Consider the following 17,415-nt stretch of genomic DNA (forward strand, 5'->3'; position numbering starts at 1 on the left):
ATACTTTTCCAAAAATTCCCTTATAATATTTAAAGTGTCATGATTTCTTTTTTAAATTACATATAAATAAATATACAAATGAAACATACTTTATGCTTGTTTTCATGTGACCACTGCAGAATTACATTAGATATTACTCTCAAATGGTGTTTGCAAAAAAATCCACATGAATTGTAGTTGAGCTTCATATCGTCATATAGATACATGAACCTAATAAGTAGAAAAAAATGCTGAAACGTTTTGCCTCAAAGTACCATCTGTCACTATTCAGTCATGTTGTTTTGATAATTTTAATGCTAAAGAAAGTGAAATCTGATAAAAACAGATACTACACTTGATCTTAGCCAAAAGGCCGAGAAGCGCTTCGGCAGCACATATACTAAAATTGGAAGAAAGTGAAATCTATGTCAGGACATCCATTAGGGAATTCCTTGACAAACATGGCAGCATGCAATTCAGTAACAAATGTTAGGAAAGTATTACATGACCAAAGTCCATATAACCAATATTTCAAAAATTTAAGTTACATATCATTGTATATATTACTATTATATCTTATTTTGGCAAAAATATTTCCTTTCCACTTGGTCAACATATTATTTCTCAAAGGAAGAAGAAGCAATACAGATTCAATTTCTATTGGGTACATAGAATTGGATTTAAAGGTAAATATTTTTTGAAAGATGGCTCAGGGAAACAAAGTGTACTGTAATAGTTTCTTATGGATGTTTTTATTCACCTGGTACCTGCTTGTACTTAGAACATGGTATTTTATCAAGGATCTGTTCTCAGCATATGATGTTATGTTTTTATAAGGCAGGGCATCACTACTTGCCAAGCATTTAAGCATGTGAGTTAGTTGGCTGAGAAAACAAGCAACCCTCTAAGATGCTATTATCTAATACTCCTTTTCCAGATGATAGATCTGATGTAGAGCAAATGTTAGTAATATTTCATGGCCATATAACTATATATGGCAAAACTGAGTTGGATTCTGTTATTAAAATCAGTGCTCTTCCCTTAACATCTTCTCACATAACCTGATGATATTTAAGAAAACATGCTTTCTTTGAGGCTCCAGAATGGATCATGGTATTGATTAGCACAATTTTCACATTTATAAAATCAATCACATCATCTCATTGAACAACATCTTAACAGTAAACCTGGGTTTAGGGAAAGAAACTGACTCATCAATGTTGAAATGTGTTTATTTTCATTCACCAGTAAAAATGGAATCAAGACTCAAATCAAGGGGACTACTCCTGGGAATTTACCCAAAATAAATAAAATCAGTATATGAAAGAGTTCTCTGTACCTCCATGTTTAATTTCAGTTTAGTTCACAAAAGCTAAGATATGGAATCAACCCAGATGCTCATCATCTGATGACTGGACAAATAAATAAATGGAATACTGCTTAGCTGTAAAAAATGACTGACATCCTGTCTTTTGCAACAGAATGAATGCAACTGGAAGCCAATATACTTAGTGAAATAAACCAATCCCCAAAAGTCAAACACCATGTTTTCCCTGATTTGTGGTAACTAATAGAGAGCCAAAAATGTAATGCATAGGGATGAATTTGATCTGATGATTATTTATAACCCTTATCTCTATTGTTGAGGAACAATGTGTATTTTTTCTTGCTTTTTGTTGAACTCTTTACTTAGTGGAGGGTTAATCTTATGAGTATAAAGTAAACTGAAGGTAGATCATTGTAAAAATGAGAGAGAGAATAAGAGAGAAAGGAGGGAGCATGGGCAGGAGAGAGGGTGTGGTGCAGAGTATCAATAGGTTCCTAAATCTGCATATATGAATTACATGATATTTGTTTACCTTGAATTAAAAATAGTGGGAAAAAAGAACTGGATATTAGATCTAGTTCACTTTTGTGGTATCATTTTAAATAAAGGAAGAACAAATGGAAATGCAAAAAAAAAAAAAAAAAAAAGCAAGGGGACTGATGCCGAGATCCATGCTTTCTCTTCTATACCTGAGCTCCTCTTGGAAGTTCATCTGTTACTCCCTTACTCAAGTCATTCACCAACATTGATGGAAACGTGAGATTGGTGTTACTGCTTCCAGGTTATGGATGTGATAATTCCTGCACAAAGAGAGTCATTGACAGAGGTTAATGACAGGACCAAAATTAGAATTTATTTCTCTAAGCTCAAGCTATATCTCAAAACGATAACAAGTTTATATTAAATAAAATAATGATTCTTCACTTGAATTACAGCATTTCCCCAGGAGGCAATATACAAATTTTGCAGATAGCTAATCTACCATTTCCTTAACATGTGTTTAATGCTCAAAGTGATGTGCTAAGGTTAAGGTAATTATTCATCTTTGATAAGTAGAAAAGAAGTTATTGTGCTTTTATTAACTTGTGTGTGTCTGTGTGCCTTTAAAAGTTATTTTCTTCACACACACACACACACACACACACACAGAGGGATGTGGGCTAACTGCTTATTCAAGAAACCAGGGTGAAAAAAAAGCAGCAGCAGCCCCTTTTTGAAATATACAATTCTCATTTCTGAGGGGGACAATCAAGTCAGATTGTGAACCATCACAGCTTTTAAAGCTTCTGTCTGGATTTGGCAAATGTCCATCAATCACTTACCATTGGCTGAAGTTAGTCAACAAGGTCAGATCCAATGTCAGAAGTGGGAGGAGTTATTCTTATCCCACAATTTGTACCACACCAATAGGGAATGTAATTTTCAGGAAGTAAATAGATGTGAAGAAAATAGCTACCATGGTATTTAACTCAAAATAATAAGTAATCAAATGATATTTTTAATCTAGTTCTTGGGGCCGGTGCTGTGGCGTAGTGAGCAAAGTTGCTGCCTGAAATGCCGGCATCCCATGAGGGTGCCGGTTCAAATCCAGCTGCTGCACTTCCAATCCAGCTCTCTGCAATGGCCTGGGAAAGCAGTAGAAAATAGCCCAAGTCCTTGGGCCCCTGAATGGGCGTGGGAGACCCAGAAGACGTTCCTGGCTCCTGGCTTCAGATTGGTTCAGCTCCAGCCATTGCGACCAACTGGGAAGTCAACCAGCAGATGGAAGACTTCTCTTTCTCTCCCTCTCTTTCTCTCTCTGTATAACTCTGACTTTCAAATAAATAAATAAATCTTTAAAAAAATCTAGTTTTGTAGATGCCTTTAAAAAACAGCTTATTTTATAGAATATAATGAAGTTATAAAATCTATGCATTATTTGTTTTTGACTTATTACCAGATGGACACTTTTGGAATTTTAATTCATTATTTCACAGGGCTCATGCCCATGTTTAAGTATAAACTCCATTATTGATTTCTTTTAAATAATACAATTGTTCACTTTTCCTATTTTGGCAGAATTCCTATTTACACATCTCATATGACATTAAAGAATATGTTTAGAAACTAATAAGTGATTAACATGACAGATATTTTCACAGTTTGTTAATCTAACAAATGTCCTTTTTTTTGCCAAAATATGCAACTATGCCTGAGAACATTACCAAATAATTAAATCAAGGTTCTCTGTTTTCTGGGTAATGACTGCCAAAAAGCTGCCTGCCACTTCTATAAATGAAAATCCAAAAATATAAGTATGAAAGGATTAACCACCCATTTCAAGTAGCCAATCTTTTTGAGTCACTTTTTGAGTAAACAAGTGTATAGGAATCTCGATGTTTGAAAATACATACAGTGAAAGCCATTACGATAATGTTTTATTTTGTGTACCAAGAATGCATTGTGTTGGAAAAAACTTTGCCTAGACCTTTTAAGTTCTTTTTGTTCATTTTCCTGATGCTATGCAGTATGATTATGAATAATTAATAATATCCCTCCACTGTGTCCCTTTTCTGTCAGTCCTGGATCACCACATATTTATGCACATTTTGTGAATGGTCTGAGTGTTGCTAGGCAAGTTCACCTAGTTAGATGCAAAGACAATAGAAAGGGAATATTCAGCATAGTGAATTCTGCAGTGTGTGCAAGACTCAGAACCTCTGATTTTTTTCTTCCCTTTTGTAGACAAAGAAATAACTATGGCCTATTGAGTAAAAGCATGTACTTTCAATCAAGTTGTCCCTGGGCTTGAATCCATCTTCTAATACTGTCTAGCTGTGCATGATTTTGACTAGTTACTATATGTGTACCAGATTCTGCATTTATAATATAGAGATAACAGTAGATGTGTACTGATTATTAAATAAATCCTACTATACAACTATATACAACCTAGAATATTTCCTATTCCGAGCTAACGCTTTTTAACTGCCAAGTATAGTTAGCTATAACTGACAGGGACTTTTACCAAAAGAAAACACATTAACCCATATTACTTACTTTATGCTGGGCTAAAAATCACTCTATAAGTTAATGGCTTAAACTCATAATGATCATTTATTATTTCCCATTATAGCTAAGGAGAATAGTTCCTGTAGAGTTGTTCAGCTGTGATTCTGACTTGGGATTTCTTGTGTTATCGCCGTCCAAAATCAACTACTGTTATAGTCATCTGAAGGTTAGAATGAAGCTTTATCCACCTACAAATGACCATATTGGAACTTGAAATTTGTTTTTTGTTGCTGGATAAGGACCATAGTTTCTCTCCATGCATGTTTGTCTTTTTTCCTTTATTTCAGTCAAAGTTTATTTATTTATTTGGAAGTAGAGTTGCAGTACAAGTGGGAGAGACAGAGAGAAAGGAGAGAGATCTTCCATCTCTTGGTTCACTACTCAAATGTCCAAGTGGGTGCAGAAGCCATGTCTCCTCTGCTTTCCCAGGGATGTTAGCAGGGAGCTGGATTGGAAATGGAGCAGCAGGGACTCAAACTGGCATCCATATTGAATGCCTGCGCTGCAGGTAGCAACTTAACCTGCTGCACCACAGCGTCAGCCTGCATGCATGTCTTTCTATGGTGCTGCTTGAGTGTCCTCAGAGTGTGATGATTGGCTTCCTTCACTAGGAAGATCAAAGTAGCTGGTGCCACGGCTCACTAGGCCAATCCTCTGCCTGCGGCGCCTGCACCCCAGGATCTAGTCCCAGTTGGGGTGCTAGATTCTGTCCCAGTTGCTCCTCTTCCAGTCCAGCTCTCTGCTGTGGCCCAGGAGTGCAGTGGAGGATGGCTAGGTCCTTGGGCCCTGCACCCCATGGGAGACCAGGAGAAGTACCTGGCTCCTGGCTTCAGATCGGCGCGGTGCGCCGGCCACGGCGGCCATTGGAGGGTGAACCAACGGAAAAAGGAAGACCTTTCTCTCGGTCTCTCTCTCACTATCCAGTCTGCCTGTCAAAAGAAAAAAAAAAAACGATAAAAGTAAATTTGGGTGTTTGGTGCTGCAGTTAAGTCATTGCTTGGGATGCTCTCATCCCATAGTGGAGTGCCTGGATTTGCAATCTGGCTCTACTTCTAATCCAGCTGCCTACTATTTTGTAAACTGGGAGACAGCAGCTGTTAACTCAAGTATTGGGGTCTCCGCCCTCCATGTGGGAGACCCAGATTGAGTTCTGATTTCCTGGTTTCAGCCTGGCCCAGTCTTATGCTGTTATGGGTATTTTTGGAGTGAACCAAAACTGAAATATATTTCTCTGTTTCTTTTTATATTTCAAATCAATAAACATAAATAAAAGTTTAAAAAAAAACCCTAAGGCAAACATTTCAATACTTTTTATGATCTAGCCTTCAAAGCCAAATTCTGACACCTGCATAATATTCTATTGGTCCAGGTCTGTGTCAATGTGAGAGAAACTTAAGCAAGATAAGTGATACCAGGAATTAAGGATCACAAGTAATCTTTTAGAGGTGGGCTAATACTCTAACTAGATTCATGACATGAAACGGAAAAGAAAACTGATTAATTTGCAATAAGAAACATAACATTTGGCAAATATCCAAAGTCTTTTTCATGGGGTGACAGGGACCGATCTCTTGAGCTATTACTGTTGCCTCCCAAGGTGAATGTTAGAAGGAAGTTAGAAGTGGAAGGGGAGCTGGAACTCTAATCCAGGCAATCCAACATGAGATGCAGAGGTTCCAAGCCCTGTTTTAGGTGTTAAGCCAAACCCTACTCCCTGAAGGTGATTTTTCAAAAAAAGATTTATTTATTTGAAAAGCAGAGCTAGAGAGAGAGTGAGGGAGATACAGAGAGAGCATGAGATCCTCCATCCACCGACCCACCCCTCAGCTGGCCTCAAACGGAGCTGGGCTGGTCCAAAACCAGGAGCCAGGAGCTTGCGAGAGGCCAAGCACTTGACCCATTCTCCACTGCCCTCCCGGGCTATTAGCAGGGAGGTGGAATGAAAGTGGAGCAGCCAGGACACAAACTAGCACTATGTCGCAGGCAGCTCAGGTAGTGGTTTTACCCGCTATACCACAATGCCAGCACCTGAAGGTGAATTTTAATATAAAAATGGTGTTCCCCCTTTTAATAAAAATAGAGTTAAAGAGAGTGAGAGAGACCTTCCATCTTCTGGTTTAGGCCCCAAATGGTTTCCAACAGCCAAGGCTGGGCCAGGCTGAAGCTAGAAGCCAGGAGCTTCATCCAAGTCTCCCACATGCGTGCAGGGGCCCAAGGAATTTCTCTACTGCTTTCTCAGGCATATTACCAGAAAACTGGATCAGAAGTGGAGTAGTGTCCATATGAGATGCCAGCACTGCAGACGGTAGCTTAACCTAGTATGCCAAAACACTGTCCCCCCAAATCGTGCTTCTTTATTGAGCATTTGGAATAAGGAAAATTAGATAGATGACTAGAATATTTAGTAGCATCAGGCAATGATAACACGACTCATTCCACTTTTCAGCTGTGGTTTTTCCTGGCCCTGAATTCAATTTGTACATCAGAACACTGCCTGGCACGTGCAGACTTTTCCTTGAAGGTATTTGCTAACATTTGCTTCTGTCACTTCTCTAAAATCTGTTTTCAAACATGACTGATTCTTATATAAGTGAAAAATACTTTTTTTTTTGTCAATCGAACCTTTTCTTGGAAAATATTCTGTTCCATGACCACCAATTGCATACCTTTATTTGACCAATTTCCTAGAGGCCAGTATCATCAATAATGATGGAAGACATGGCAATGTTCCTTCCTCACCCTGTGTATCACTGTTCTGTTCTGCTCTTCCCCACATCACGCCTGCATCAGGACTTGTGCCGCGGGCCCCACCTGAGTCTGTGAGAAGTGACTCCTTTCCCCAAGTCTAGCTTTTACTTCCTGTAGCGGGAGACTTCATCATCTACCACTCTTGGGCGGAATCAGTCACCCACTCACTTCTCCTGGGGGAAGGCAGAATGACTTAATCTCTTTCTCATGGTGTGAGCTGGTTTTGGGAATCAACTTTTTCACTTTTCCTGTACGCTTGAAACCATGTCAGGACACATCTTTCCTGAGGAGAAATGGCCCTTGCCTGCTCAGATTCTGACAAGTTTGTGGAGGTCAGTCTAATTCTGTTTTGTTTTGTATCTGGAAAGTGTGTTGTGATCAAATAAAAACCATATTCTTCATCAGTGGTAAAGATGGTACTTGAGCTCCTTCTGCCTCTCTCCTCTTATTTCAGGGTTAATTCAATTTCAAGCGAGTGGGTGTTAATTATTGGCCTGCTAAAATTCCTTACAGTGTTCTATTGCCTCTTATTTTTCCAAGCATTTACTTTGTGGTACTGAAATTACAGAGAATAAGAAATTACAAGGCCAAGATAACAATTATCTCCCAACAGTATTTTTCTCATCGAAATGCCTTTATCTGTGATGGACACCATGTGTTCCTTTGCCCTCGTGAAGTCTTTTCATGTGTAAGCTGCTTTCATGAAACACTTCAATTCCTGTTATAGAACATTATTTATTGATGGGTTTATTTATAATTTATACTTTACCTATACCTGAAAAGAACTCAATGTTGTTGTTTAAATATTATGTTAGACAGTAAATGCCAAATGGCTTCTGAGCACTCTTTCTTTATCACTTGCATTTCCAAATAATCTTGTATGGAACTATATTCAACTGGGCACTGTGGTATTTTGAAGCATTATGAAGACAAAGAAACTACCAATCAGAAACTTTATCTTCAGTCCCAGTTTGTGATTTTGGGTAATTCATTTATTCACCATTATTTAATTTATTTATAACTCTATCTTTAAAATACAGTTGTTTTGAGGATCAATTAGGATAAAATATATGTAATATAAATTTAAATTACTATTTAAAAACAATATTTATAACTAAGCCTTTAATATTATAAAGGATATCTCTAATAATTATAATTTTATGTTACTGGCCCAAGTCTTTGGTGGTTTATGAGGGAAGTCTATTCCATACATCTCATTCTAAAAGATGTCTGGGGTAATTATTCAAATAATATTTTAAGCATGTATGAATCACAGGAAAGACAATTCAAAATCCTATCACATATGCTATTCTATCAGACTTTGAGAGGATAGCATATACTTGTCTCTGAGTAAAAAGCATTTTCTGAAAATGTAAGCAGATTTTATTTATCCTTGTGACTTGCTGATGAAAAAATAGTGATATGAATAGCAAACTGTTTCAATTTTTAATACTTTTTTGTAATAAATAAAAAAGTAAGAATCAGAAAACTAACAAAATATACCCATTACTTAGAGCTGTTGTTTATATTTTGTGTTTTTGCCTGCAGATTCTCGATTCTTTCTATCCAGTTTTTGACTCATCTGAAGTGTTTAACTCTTCTTCTCCATTTCAATTATTTCTGTAAATATTTTGCCTGCCTCTGATTTCATCCAGAAGCAGCACACTTGTAGCCCAATGCTAAAGTTTGGCTTGTACTGCATACTGATCACCTCTTAAAAGTAAATATTTAAAATCTGGACATATTACATAAAAATCCATATTACTAGATTCTACTGAAAAATAACAAGGCTTATAACACTGGGTTCTCATTTCTTAATTGGTGAAATTCATGGGAGCTGATATTCCTCCTTTGAATGAAGCAAATTCCCATGAATTCACTATTAGAGTCATCCTCCTCCCACTTCTCCCCACTTTCTATCATTTTCCTGTCTGCTTCTGCTGTGTGTTATCCATGTAACTCCTGAAACATTCATATATTCCAGATGATAGAGTTAAGATTTACTCATTTATTTGCGTAAGGCAGAGACAGAAAACAAAGACAGAGACAGAGAGAAAGGTCTTCCTTCTGTTGGTTCACTCTCCAGATGGCTGCAACAGCCAGAGCTGAGCTGATCCAAAGCCAGGAACCAGGAGCTTCTTCCGGGTCTCCCAAGCGGGTGCAGGGACCCAAGGATTTGAGCCATCTTCTACTGCTATCCCAGGCCATAGCAGAGAGCTGGATCGGAAGTGGAGCAGGTGGGACTAGAACCAGTTTCCAAATGGGATGGACAGGCAGTGGATTTTTACCCACTAAGCTGCAGCGCCAGCCCTGCTGACAGTTTTAATTCACTGAAATCATTGATCTGAAATATTTTTCTCTTTGTGTGATTTGAACATTTTTACTAACATGTAATATTTGTACAGGTTTATGGGGCACAGAGCAATATTTTAATACAAATACACAGCATATTACACTTGAGATATTCTTTTTGAAATAATCTTTCTTATTTAAATCTCAATTGATGATATTTTAACAGGACTTTTTATTCTTAGCATTCAAAATTGTCACTATTGTCACTTTACGGGTTCCTTGACTCTACAAACACAGAGAAAAAATGAGACAAAAACATCAATCAGATATTCCAAAAATTAAAAGTAGAGATTTATATACTTAGAAATTTGTGGGAAAAGAATGCTTTTTGGGAAAACAAACTGAGGTTGTGAGTATGAAGCGCAGGCTACAATGTTCCACATAACTCAAAATCTGCCTAACTTGGGCTTGAACTCATCGTTTGACTAGTTGGTTTATCTTTCTGCTCCTTACCAAAGTTAACTTTCAACATAGCTGGCTTAAAAAGACAAAAAACCACCCATGAAATGAATCCAACTGCTAACATTTGGACATGTCATAAACAAATGATTTTAAATTTATGGGAGGAAGTTTAGCAGATTGTGCTCTAACTCTGTTGGACTTTTGTTGAAATATGTAGATATGTTTATTTTTTAATTAATTAGATTTAGGTTTGAGAGTCCTAAATTTTAGTTTGGTGTAGATATTACTCATCCATGTGATGCGCATCTGTCATAGAAATGTCTCTGCATTGTAGTTGATTGACATCATTATTCCCTTTTCCATCAGAAAATTCTTTAATGACTTTTCAGGACTTCATTATTTATGTACATGTCTGTATTCTGCTTCAGCTCACCACTTACTAACATGGTATTTTAAGGAATCATTTTGCTTTTCTCAAAAATGGAAGCATTGAACACACCTCTGTTTGCACTCTACACATTGAGACCATGTATATTCAGGCAAGCGCTGACTTGATATAACTCGGACAAATGTTTTACTCACAGCGATTAGGTAAAAGGGAGATACCATAACTCAGTCTCTAGAACTATTACTTCACTGGGAAGAACTCAGAGTCAAATGTTCTTTTAGAAGTCGTTGTTGTGGCACTGTAGATTAAGCCTCCACTTGGGACGCTGACATTCCACATTGGAGTTTCAATTCAAGTCCCAGCTGCTCTGCTTCCAGTAGCTTCCTGCCAAGGTGCTTGAGAAGGCATAAAACGATGGTCCAAATACCTGGGCCCCAGCCGCACATGTGGGAGATCATGATGGATTTCCTTGCTCCTGACTTTCACCTGACTTTAGCTCCACCTCTGGTTATGGTGGCCCTTTGAGGAGTGTTTGAAAAGTGAACCAACAGGTGGAAGATCTCTGTCTCTCTCTCTCCATTCTCTCTCCCTCTTTCTCTCTCTAGCTCTGCCTTTCAAATGAATAAATAAATAAACTGCTATTTTCCTCAGTTAGTTATAAGACACTATTAGGACAGATTATTTCTGTAATAAAAATATCTTGGATATCATTGATATTGTCCTTAATATTTATGCTGCTGTCAATATTTTCTGAGACTGTTTCTATTTCCATCTTACTACCATGATATTGATTAGGACCAAGCATAAGACACGTTAAGTGATCTAGTCAAGTAATCATATGTAATGATATTGGGAAGATATGACTATATATCATTGATGTTTAATAATAATAACAACAGGCACAGTCATGCTGATTTTGCTAAATTTGCAGAAAGGACATTATCAATTGGTAACAACTGCTATGTAATGAATGTCCTCAAAATGGGTATTTTGAAACATAATATCCAATGTGATAATGTTAGAATGTGGGGTTTTGGGAAGATGATTAGGTGATAAAGGTGGTGTCCTCAAGCATCCAGTTGGTGTCCTTAGATGGACTGGCAGACACTAGAGCTCCTTGTTTACCAGGTGACAACACAGGAGGATAGCAAAGTGCCACCACCACCTTAACACCAGAAAACAGGCTTGCATCATACCCTGGACTTTCTTTGATCCTAGACTTCTTAGCTTCCAGATCTATGAGGAATGAGTTTCTGTCCTATAAAAGCTACTTAATGGTATTATGTATGGCAGCCCAAACCGACTGAGACAAGTAATTAATTTCTTTACTAAATGAAATACTTGTTCACAAATTCTGGTCTATTTGGTAATCTACTGACAGTTTTTCATAACATTTTTATAGAACTCTTTATGAAATCAATCTATTGATAGCACATTTTCAAGTGTCCTTTGTTTCTCTCCTCTGTAAGAAACACTCAGACTCCTTACTTCAGGTAAAGGTTCCATTTAAGGAGTAACCACTTTAGAAATACGTACTCTCCAAAGGAAACCAGCTTAGCCAGTTCATAAATCTTTGCCTCTCATGCCAGCTGTCAGTCTTCTACCATTCTTTGCTCTGCCTTTAACTGTAGAAAAAGGCCCTCCATAGCAACTTAGCTTCCACAGCTTAGATGTTTTCTACAAAAGTAATGACTGATTTTTCTGACAACAATGAGTTTTCCCTTTTAGCATCCAAAGGGAGAAATACTCAAGGTTGTGTGTCAGTGGATTTACAATACATATTTTATATTAATATGTATATGCCGTTTTAATAATGCAATGAATCTTACTACATAAATTAAATTAACACAATTCAATATAATTCTATTTTAAAATACATATAGTTTTATAATAAACTGCACTAAATGAAACTATAGCTAATTTAGATAATTATATTACTCAACTATCTTACAACTTTGGTTGATATAATTTTATATACTTTTTGCTTATCTTCCTCATCCAGCATTCAAAATGTTGAGGATTCTCCTGAGGCTGTTTCACATATGCTTTTTTAAAATTTTTATTTTTTTATTTTTTTGACAGGCATAGGTTAGACAGTGAGAGAGAGAAAGAGAGAGACAGAGAGAAAGGTCTTCCTTTTTCCGTTGGTTCACCCCCCAAGTGGCCGCTATGGCCAGCGCATTGCGGCCTGTGTGCTGTGGCAATCCGAAGCCAGGAGCCAGGTGCTTCCTCCTGGTCTCCCCTGCGGGTGCAGGGCCCAAGGACCTGGGCCATCCTCCACTGCACTCCCGGGCCACAACAAGAGCTGGACTGGAAGAGGGGCAACAGGGACAGAATCCGGTGCCCCAAATGGGACTAGAACCCAGTGTGCTGGCACTGCAGGCAAAGGATTAGCCTAGTGAGCCACGGCGCCGACCTCACATATGCTTATAGACTGTTCTCCGTACATATGCAGTATATTTCCTTTTGTTTCTATTTTCTTTTCCAACCCCATCTACATAGAGAAATTGTAGTCACTTAGAATGATCACCTCTATTGCTCCCTTCTATGGTTTCTGCCTACTCACTGGTACATTTTAGGGGACGCACTGTATATTACACACACTGAAAAATGTGTCAAGAAGCTCTGTGGCCTCCTGCCTTCACTCACTGGTGCCACTAAAGATGAAGCATCCTTTGAGTTGGGAGATGTTCATACTTACAAACAATCTGTGATTTTATTATTTAAGAGAAGGAAAATTAGGATTTCATCATATAGAATTTTATTATTTTTATATACATGAACTGGTAAACTGTGTCTGGTGGCTTAATAGAGGAATATAAGGATTTTGGTCAAATCACAGAGATAGGGAATGGAAGTAGCATGTTAGAAATGTAGGTATATGATGCTTAAGATATTGTTCTTCATAACAACTTTCAGTAAGAGGCAGCTATTTGATGCAATGTGCTAGGCTACAGCTCAAAGAGTGAGACCTTTTTATTTTGCTCAAACTAGTCTCTAGGTACCTGATCTGTGAAGTCTGGAAGCATACAGCGTGAAAGAGTAAATTTTCCTGCCCAGTCTACCTAGTTCATCTTTCTTCTCTATCTTATACTCCTGGTCATCCAGACTTGTCTTTCCTAGGCCTTCTGGTAGTTCATTTGTTAATGCATTGTATAGTACAATAGCCAAATCAATGCTGAAAATAAATATGGAATTTTTAATAAAACACTATAAATTTTCAAATAGAAAATACAAGGCTGGCCTATGATGAGATAAAGCTGCATGTCATGCACCATATATTTTGCAAAATTATCTTGCTCTGCTTAAGACCAGAAATTTGACATTAGATCAAATCCATCTGATTAATTTTTTTCAGTCTAAATTCTGTTACCATAAGTCTTCATTAATTAATTAATTTATTTATTTATTTTGACAGGCAGAGCTAGACAGTGAGAGAGAGAGAGAGACAGAGAGAAAGGTCTTCCTTTCCATTGGTTCACCCCAGAAATGGCTGTTATGGCCTGCATGCTGTGGCTGGCGCGCAGCACCAATCCGAAGCCAGGAGCCAGGTGCTTCCTCCTGGTCTCCCATGGGGTGCAGGGCTCAAGGACCTGGACCATCCTCCAATGCACTCCCGGGCCACAGCAGAGAGCTGGACTGGAAGAGGAGCAACAGGGACAGAATCCGGCGCCCCAACCGGAACCAGAACCCGGGGTGCAGGCGCCGCAGGCGGAGGATTTAGCCTAGTGAGCCGCGGCGTGGGCCTTAATTAATTTATATAGAGATTTGTCTTAGACAATGTCAGTTTTCCCAAAATATGTCTGGACTGAGAGGCAAATAAAGCTGAAACCATTGCACAGATATACCCTACATTTATTTATCTTGTTGTATGCATTAATGTAATTTATTTGACAACAATGTCTAACAACTATTTCAAATTTCAGCTAGTTATTTCTGTATTTTCAGTTCTTGGATATTATTTAAAAGTTTTGACCTTGTTTGTACTATTGTACCTTGTTTTATACTATTTCTTGGTTTACTATCCCAAACTGGAGTAATTACAGAAAGAATTATGGACAGTTTTAACCACAGGCTATTTATCTTTCTGTCTTTGGTTCAAAAAATGTATTGACAATATCAAAATTCAAGCCATTAAACTATGAACTGCATATACATATACATGATGGAGAAAATAGACATTCTTCATACTTTTATACTAAATCCAGGGAAAATCATTAGGCAATTAGATATAAATAAAATTATAATCACAGAAGTTTGAAGGAAGAAAACAGGAAGAGTACTAACTTAGAATTGAGAACCGAAAGATTAATGTAAGTTTTAAAATGCTAGTCTGTTTGCAGAGCCATGAGTTAAAGGAGAAATGTTACAGTAGACACTCTAGGTACAATTAAAGATTTTTTATTTATTTATTTGAGAGGTAAAGTTACAGACAGAAAGAGAGAGAGACAGGAAAGTCTTACATCCACTGGTTCACTGCACAAATGGCTAAAATAGCTGGAGCTGGGCCCGTCCAAAGCCAGGAGCCAGGACCTTCCTCAGGGTCTCCCATGTGGGTTCAGGGGCCCAAGCACTCGGGCATCTTCTACTGCTTTCCCAGGCCATAGCCGAGAGCTGGATCAGAAGAGGACCAGCCAGGACACTAACCGGTGTCTATATGAGATGCTGGCAGCCACAGGCAGAGGCTCAGCCAGCTATGTCACAGTGCAGGCCCCTCTCTGGGTACATTTAATTGAAAATGGGTCACTGTTGCTGTAGAGAGGTTAACAATTCAAGACAGCTCTTAAAAGAGGCAGATAAGAGGTTATGCAGGCATATAGTGGCTTCCCAGCCAATGTAAAAATTTCAAATGTTACACTCAAGTACAATGGGAAGCAATTGACAGGTTTGAAGTGGGGAGCAGGCAGGCCACAACTCTGTGTGTGTGTGTGTGTGTACATACATATATGTATATATATATATATATATATAGATATAGATATCTAGCATTATCATGCTCATAAACCTGGATTTCTTTGCTGTTTTTATTTATTAATTTCAGAGGCTGAAAGAAAGATATAGAGCACTCCCATTTATTTGTTCACTCCCTAAATGCTCACAGTGACTGAGACCAGGCAAGGCCAAAGCCAGCAACCTTGAACACAGTCTAGGTCTCCTAGGTGGGTTGCATGGACCCAACTATTTGAGTCATCACTGCTGCTTCCCAGGGTGTGCACTAGCAGGAAGCTATAGATACATATGTGAACTAGGGATGAAATCCAGAAATTTGAACTTGGGATATCATCATCTTACTGCTGGGCTCAATAACCACTCCTTATATATCTTTTAAAATGGTCTCTTTGATTTTTGTATGCTAACTAAATGAGTTAATGGCTTGGTGGTAGAAAATTTGAAAGTAGGCAAGTCAATTGGGAGACATTTATAAAAGTTCAGGTAGGAGAGGATACTGAGTGATTCTGTAGTAGTGGGAGAGTAGGAAGACAAAATAGATATTAAAATGATATTTGAGGGGTAGAATTTTAACAATGGGTGATCATTAGGTGTAAAAGCTCTCTTTCATATCTGTGGCACTAGCAAATAGAGAGTAGGAAAAGTCAACATAGAAATTTTATGAATACGTGTTACCATATTTAAAGTTGGGAATAATTAACACCTACCTGCATGTTCATTTCTGTATCAGAATAGCATTAATCTATGGTGCATTTATTTAAAAAAGTTTTATTAGCAAAACTTACGTGCCCAGCATTTGATTACATGTTGAAGACATAAAAATGAACAAGATATGGTCCTTGTTTGAGAAGCCATAATTATTTTGCAAGAGATAGACAAATAAACAATCATGTGCAAGTAAATTTTACTCATGAATATTTATGAAATAATCTAAGCAAATTATTAGCAAAACAAATCCATTGATGTACAAAAATGATAGCACATCATGACCTAGTTGGTTTTGTCCTAGGATGAAAAGGTCAGTTAATATGAGAAAATATGTGACATATTAAAATAAAAAAATATATAATTATATCAAAAGGAAGCTTAAAAAGATTCTGATAAACTGCCATGCCTTTATTGATTAAAAATATATTATTTCACTTCCTACAAAATAAATATCAAAACCTACAGCATATTTATTTTTAATGGATAAATTGTAGAAATATTCCTTGTAGAATTAAGCAGAATACAACATCCTCATTGTTCTCCTTTTATTTACCTCTAGACTGGTGAGTGTAACCAGTATGGAAAGAAAGGAATTCCTCAAAAAAAGAAAAGGGAAAACAAAAAAAAAAGATTCTTTACAAAAAAAAAGATTCTATACTGTTCTGTAATGGGTTTGGTTAAGCTGAGGTGACATCAAAACCTCAAAATCTCCATGGCTTATCACAAGAATTGTTTCTCTGTCATATAATATTGGATTAAACATGTCAGGAGCTGTCAAGGTTTTGATATTTTGTCCTACTTGGAGACTTTAAACTAGTCTGATATATAAGAAATATTAGAATTTATTGTTCATGGCAGAAAGCAGTGTGCACATTATGTTTGCTGTATTCCCATTGTTTCAATTATCATAGGCAGCGGAAATAGGGCCAGGCAGCACTGCCTACTGAGCAGGTTGCATTACAGGAGAACCCTGAGCTTAGAGAACCTGAATATTTAATACCGGAGAGTAACACGAAAGCCACATGCAACAAAATGGAACACTCTCCATCTTCTAATGCTGCAGACAATACAAGCTCAGTGAAAGACAGACCCGACAAAGGTACTTATTACTTCTGCTCATAACACAGGCAGATGTGCAAGAGCCAGTGAAGAACTGCCTCTTAACATAGTTCATCTTAGGAAATCAGACTCTCTGCCTCTGTGACACTCTCATCTCTCACACATGACCTTGTCACTATGAATATGGAGAAATCACACCAACTCCCAAGTTCTTCATGCCAGAGGTGTGAAGTAATACTTCTCTCAGCCCATTGTCTGGACCAAACCTACCAAGATGGCAGGATAGTGGCCAATTTGAACATCTATAATAATATAGACTGGGGAGCTTATCCTTCATTGCTTTCCCAGGCCATCAGCAGGCAGCTAGATCAGATATGGAGCAGCCAGAACTTGAACTGGCACCCATATGGGATGCCAGTGCCACAGGTAGAGGCTTAACCTATGATGCCAC

At 37.7% G+C, this 17,415-nt stretch overlaps 1 pseudogene; it reads right to left on the reverse strand.

Moving 5' to 3' along the window:
• Nucleotides 1–205: 205 nt before the first annotated feature.
• LOC127484075 (U2 spliceosomal RNA) lies at nucleotides 206–364 on the reverse strand (annotated as a pseudogene).
• Between the last annotated feature and the right edge of the window lie 17,051 nt (nucleotides 365–17,415).

This window comes from Oryctolagus cuniculus, chromosome 12 (assembly GCF_964237555.1).
Source record: "Oryctolagus cuniculus chromosome 12, mOryCun1.1, whole genome shotgun sequence".
Classification (NCBI taxonomy): domain Eukaryota; kingdom Metazoa; phylum Chordata; class Mammalia; order Lagomorpha; family Leporidae; genus Oryctolagus; species Oryctolagus cuniculus.